The sequence below is a fragment of the Lutra lutra genome, chromosome 10 (assembly GCF_902655055.1).
Source record: "Lutra lutra chromosome 10, mLutLut1.2, whole genome shotgun sequence".
Lineage (NCBI taxonomy): Eukaryota > Metazoa > Chordata > Mammalia > Carnivora > Mustelidae > Lutra > Lutra lutra.
In genome coordinates this window covers 99,347,617-99,354,333 of record NC_062287.1, presented here as the reverse complement: position 1 = coordinate 99,354,333, position 6,717 = coordinate 99,347,617, and the positions used below count along the sequence as shown (strand labels likewise).

Here is a 6,717-nt window from a genome sequence, read left to right as displayed (position 1 = left end):
ACAAATTCCATGAGTTCCAGGTCCCTTCCAGCTTTGATATTGTGGAACTTATGTTTGGTATTCTGGAACATTCTGTCCTTCATGGTCCTAGACATAGTGGAAGTTATAGCACTTTTATCAGGGCACACTGTACACATTGCTGGGTTTGACAGTTATGTTGTGCTTTAGGAAACAGATCATTAAGAGATCTCTTATGGAGAGAGAGAAAGTGGTCCTAAGTACTCCATTTTTCAGTGGTGTCCACTGCAATAAAATAAGGAAGCAATGCCTAAAAATTTACATGTTTTTGTATATTTTAACACTTTTTACATAAACAATGCTGCTAAAATAATGTAATGCAATGGAATTACATATTTACACTGTCCTTATAGATGTTATTAACTCTCAGTACCCTGTTGATGGTGTATTCCAGAAATTACAAGTTTCAAATTAGAAAACATCACTTTTCAATCCTTTAAATGTAATTCCATGGAGTATTTATAACCCCATTTAAAAATCACTCGTGAGCATATAAACTGATGTTTTTTGTAAATGTGCAAAGTGGAAAATCTCCCATTCTGTAAAAGATCCTGAGTTTAAGAAGTCACATAGCTTAGTGTGTCTGGATTGCTCTGTAGGTTAAATGGTTAACCAACCATTAAATGATCTAATGTTGGCTCAGATCCTGATCTCAGGGTCCTGGGATTGAGCCTGTCAGCTGCTCCCTGTTCAGTGGGAGTCTGCTTGTCCCTCTTCCTCCCTCCTTCCCCCTCTCCCTTCCCCCTTCCCCTCCCCGGTTCCTGCTCTTTCTTTCTCTCAAATAAATAAATAAAATCTTTAAGGGGGAAAAAAAAGTAGGCACCTAGCTGAATAGATGGATGTTTAAATACTTGGGGTGCATTTTGTTAACCCTCACTGCTCTCTATGCAAGCAGCATACTTAGACATTTTTCCCCTACCATTTACACTATGCAAAACTGTCTCCATTCTACTCAGGCAGGCCCTTATACTAGTGGCACAGACTTGAAAGGCACAGACTTGTTATTTTCTGGTGCTCCATCCTCTTTACCACAGTCCCCACAAAGAAATTGTGTTGTATTTACTTGAAGAAATTGTCCTTTGTGCAACAGAAATCTGGTTTTGGTTTTTGTTTTGGAGTATAGTCAATACACAGTGTTGCATTATTTTCAGGAGTACAGCCTAGTAATTCCACAAATCTCTGTGTTTTGCTGTGCTCACCGCAAGTGTAGGTACCATCTGTGCTATGTTCACTACATGGTGCCTTTTGCTAGGACTTATTCATTCCATAAATGGAAACCTGTCTCTTCTACTTTTCTTCACCCATTCTGCCCACCTTCCCTCTTGGGACCATCGGTTTCTTCTCTGTATTTATGAGTCTGCAGGAACCTGGGTTTTAAGATGAGTGCATTTACAGAAATTAGCCACAGTTGATGATGATTCAGCAATAGATTTTTCTCTTCCAAAAGGACCTATACATGTGTACTGCCTGCAAATTAGGGAACTTAGCACATAAAGGGAGGCCAAAAAAAAAAAAAAATGAAGTGTGTTGAAAAGGAGATAAGAAAGAGAATAGCAGATTAAATCAGGATTTTGTTTTGATGTTGATCTGGTGGCAATTACGTCCTGGTGGGATTCTCCAATTCAGAGATGTGAGGGTGAACAGGAATGTCTATAGATGCATGGGCTGGCGCCTAATTCTGGTGGTTTTGTTTTTGTTTGTTTGTTTTTAATTAGCCTATTAATGATGCATATGTAAGCTACATTCTCTGGTAATGGATTAAATTTGCTTATTGTAACAAATTTGCTGTTTGGTTTTTCCCCAGGAAGACAGGCTTTCAGAAGTCCATGTGAACCTGCCTCTTATGCATCTTTTGTTTACTTCTTATAACTTAGAAACAAAGGAAGGGTGGAAAGGAACATACCTAAGAGTAATAAATGTGTCCTTTTTTTCCAGTGTGTTATTCATGGATGAGATAGTGAAGAGGGAGGTTGGCTGCATGCTTAGGTATTTAGAATTTGTCCTTTATGTATAAACCCAAGCTTAGGTGCTGTCCCTCATGCCCATTATCTCTTGCTTGGCCTTTTATACTGCTCCTTTCAAGGTACCTTACACTAAACATATTGGAGGTTTTACTGACTCAAGAGTATACCTCAGTCCCCACTTCTACAGTCAGCTCAATAATGCTGTGTAACAAGTCACTTCAGTATTTGCAGCTTATACAACAAGCATTACATTATTGCTCATGTGTCTGCAAAAGGTAGGGTTCAGCTGATCTAGGGCAGGTTCAGATATGAGGTTCCTCAGGCATAAAGCAGAAATATAATCCTAGTCTTTGCTGAAATTGAAAGTTCATCTTCTGGACATGTGATGTTTGTCATTACCATTGGCTGTTGTGAAAGTTCAGCATTGTCTATCTCTCTTTATACTCTGGTGCACTTGGCTGGTGGATTCTTTGAATACTGAAATGTAAAATAAAGAGTATTTTGAAGATTTGAATAAAGTAAAATTGTCATTATGAAAATGACAAAATTGTCATTATGAAAGATATGGATATATTGAAACTGTCAAAATGAGGCGTTCCTGCTGAGTTATCATAAACATGGTGAAATTCTAGAGACTGTGACATGTGACAAATGTTTTTCTCCTCAATATGTTTAAATGAAAAAGGCAGTGACATACAGAGGAACATGAAAATTATTCTTACATATTAAACTGAAAAGTGCAAGAAAACATGTTTAAATTTTTGCTCCTCCCTGGAACAGGAATATAACCACTGTTTGGAAGAGAGTGGGAGACACATTTTTATTGTTTTCCACTTATGTAAACTAATTTAACCATCTGTAAAATGAGAAGGTTGCCATTTACTTTTGTCAATGAGAGCTCTAATCAAAGTCTTATCTGTCATCTTGTAACAGCAAGGTTGTAAAATTATAAAAACTATAAAACTCCAGTGGATGGTAGCCAGTGCTGTGATCAGATGTCTATGAAATAAAACGGCATAAACCACACTCAACCCTACTGTAACTGAGGAGAGTCTAGGTTTTAATGAAATAAATGATCTCTTTCCAGGGAACCAAGAGTAGACTCTCTGAGCTCCTCTGATTGGGATTGGCCCTGAGGACCTTGGTGAACAGGAATAAATGTATGAAGTCATTGGTAGAAACCTGAATACTATTCCATATGTCCTGTTCTTGGTCTTTGAGAGTAATAAATCCCTCATCTTTTACCTTTTTAGGGATGTCAGAACTTCACTAAAACTAATGTCTCTTAGTAGTCAAGATTTAAGTGCAAAGACATAGAAGAAAGAGTATTGTGGAGAAAAGTTACAAATGGCTAATATTTATTAATTCTTGTTCACTCAAGAGTGTAGTTTGGGCTCTACCGGTTGTTTTAATGCAGTGGTTGTTTCTCAAAAACAAAAGTTTCAAGGCCTCTCAAGCCAAATTTTAGGGATTATACAAGATCACTTTTACCACCTTCTGTTCATGTGGTTAAAGATTACATGAGAGGTGTCTCATAAAATAAGATGTCTTATCTGGGCAGCTTAGTGACTGCACAGTACATCAACTGGTAAACTTTGTAATATTCCCCTCAAAGTAGTGAGAACACTGAAAACATGATATTTTAATGAATATATTTTAAGAGAAGCTTTGACAGGAAAGTTACTATTGGTATTGAAAGGTTTTCCAGTTAAGTAATTGGGAACAGCATTAAAAATAAAATGGAATCTTGTCATAGTTACTAAGAATGTGGTAAAATCAAATACACTGAAATCATTTATTTTTTTAAAGTTTCTGTATAAATTCTAATTATATATAATATATATAACTATATGTATATAGTTAACATACAGCATAATAGGAGTTCCAGGTGTACAATTTAGTGATTGCATACTTACATAACACACACAACGCTCATCCCAACAAGTGTACTTATTCTTTACAGTTAAAAGTCTGTTTCTCACAAGATGGGATTGGGAGGGAGACAAACCATCAGTGACTCTTAATCTCACAAAACAAACTGAGGGATGCTGAGGGGAGAGTGGTTGGGAGAAGGGGAGTGGGTTTATGGACATCGGGGAGGGTATGTGCTATGGTGAGTGCTGTGAAGTGTGTAAACCTGGCGATTCACAGACCTGTAGCCCTGGGGATAAAAATATATTATATGTTTATAAAAAAAAAGTCTGTTTCTCAGTTTGTCCCTCTCTCATTGTGTACCTATATTCATTTGTTCTGTATCTTAAATTCCACATGAGTGGAATCATATGCTAGTTTCCTTTCTCTGACTGACTTGTTTTGCTTAGCATAATACTCTCTAGTTCCATCCTTGTCATTAAAAATGACAATAACTCATTCCTTTTGAGGACTGAGTAAGAATATATATATATAATGAACCCAGATTTTATCCATTTATCATTCAGTGGACACTTGGGAGTATTTCCATAATTTGGCCATTGTAGGTAATGTTGATATAAACACTGGGATGCATGCAACCTTTTTTTTTTTTTAAAGATTTTGTTTATTCATTTGACAGACAGAGATCAGAAGCAGGCAGAGAGGCAGGCAGAGAGAGAGGAGGAAGCAGGCTCCCTGCCAAGCAGAGAGCCCGATGTGGGGCTCGATCCCAGGACCCTGAGATCATGACCCAAGCTGAAGGCAGAGGCTTAAACCACTGAGCCACTCCGGCACCCCCTGCATGCAACCTTTTGAAGAATATTTTTGTACTCTCTGAAATCACTGAATTTTAAAAGTTCATTATATAACTGATGTCATGCACATATTCAAGGCATGGCTGCTAATCTGGTCTACTCAGTATCAGCACCAAAATTCTATTGGCAATTCTAACTAGTGAATAGACACTAATCCTTTTCTAAGAAAGCACAAACAGCAAAGAAGGCAGCTTCCTGATGCAAATGTAGTTTCTGTCTAAAACTAAAGAAAAGTATCCTGAGTACTTCTCAATGCCTTAGATGCCTTCTCTTATTCCATTCATACGACCCAACTGTGAATGAAATAATATACATTTTTCCTTCAAATCAGGTTTTACCTTTCTGTATTTCAATCTCAAAAAGTATGTCCAATCAATGCTGTATTTAAATTCTTATTCAGTCTTGACAACATACATTATTTTACTTCCTTCCCTCTTAGCATTGTAGAGAACTCTTGTGGCACCTATATCCCAATCCAACAAATGAGCTGAATATCATGAGGTCTTTGTAATACTACATTTAAAAAATCCCATACATAATGTCTCAGTTATCTTAATAGTCAAAGGAAAATATGAAAAATTATGTAAGAAAGAAACTACACATATTTATATATACAGCCTTTCAGCTTTTATTTCACTAGTATGGAACTTTTTAAGGATAAACTAATCGTATAATGAAAGGAATTTCTTGACACACCAAGTTAGTTCCTTTGCTCTGATTGTGTTCAGCAGAAAGCAGGATACCTTGTATAGAATGTGCAATAGAGAGAATTGTAAGTCATAGAGAATAAGCTCTACTTTATTTATGCATGCTCATTATTTGAACAGGTGTGATTGTAAACTTTCTCCTTATCAAACCAGAGTGTAGAGTGAGATGTGAGGAGTATTTCATAATCAGCAATATCAGATTCGAGCTCTCAAAAAAGTAAGAACCAGACCAGAATTTTGAGGGAACTACTAGTTTGAGGGCAGAAGTACAGAGAAAAGTAAGGAAATCAGCTGCACTATATTAAGGTGTGTTGGACAAGTGAAGATATTCACCATAATATTTGTGATATCTGTAGGGATTAAGTAATCAGCCAAACGCCTCAAATCATCTTTTGCTTTTGGTGGATCAGCTTTTGCTTTCTGTGGATATTTTGATATACTATAGCTTTCTCATGGCCTTTTTCACTTCTGCATTCTGTAGTGTGTAGTAGAGTGGTTTAAAAAGGGGCCCCAATATTATAAAATACGGACACCATCTTGCCCGTGGAGAAAGTGGTTGGGAGGCATGTATATATGAATATACATGGACCAAAGAATAAGAGTGCAAGTAGAGAGAGCTTTTTCCCTCCCCTCTGCACTGTGGTTCCACAGTGAATGCAAGATGACAATATATGAGATCATCAGAATCACAAACCTGCTTCTGCAAATGACCAACAGCAGGTTGATCACATATGTGTCCATGCAAGCAAGTTGCAGCAAGGGCTGCAAATCACAGCAGTAATGATCAAACAAATTAGATCCACATAAAGGCAGTCTCAAAGCCAGGATAATCTGGGTAATAGAATGGATAAAATCCTCTACTCATGCAAGAACAACCTGGATGGTGCACTCCTGCCATCTCGTGATGGTTGAGTAATGTAAGGGCTTACAGATTGCCACATAGTGGTCCACAGCCATGAGGACGAGGACAAAGATCTCCGTGCAGCTAAGGAAATGTAGGGCAAAGACTTGAGTCTTGCACTCATTGTAAGTTATGGTTCTTTTTGCTGAGAGTGAATCCACAATTAGTCTGGGGAATGTGGATGTTGAGAAACAGGAATCAGCAAGGGACAAATACAATAGGAAAAAGTACATGGGGCTCCCAAGTGTCCAGCTGAACTTGATAGTCACAATAATCAGCAAATTCCTTACCATGGTTCCCACGTATAAAATGAAGAAGATTACAAGTACCATCTTCTTTTTCATAGGATCTTGGGTCAATCCAAACAGTATGAACTCAGTTACACTGTTATTTTGTTGCAT

At 37.4% G+C, this 6,717-nt stretch overlaps 1 pseudogene; it reads right to left on the bottom strand.

The window, feature by feature from the left end:
- Nucleotides 1–5,854: 5,854 nt before the first annotated feature.
- LOC125079287 (olfactory receptor 4C11-like) lies at nucleotides 5,855–6,717 on the bottom strand (annotated as a pseudogene).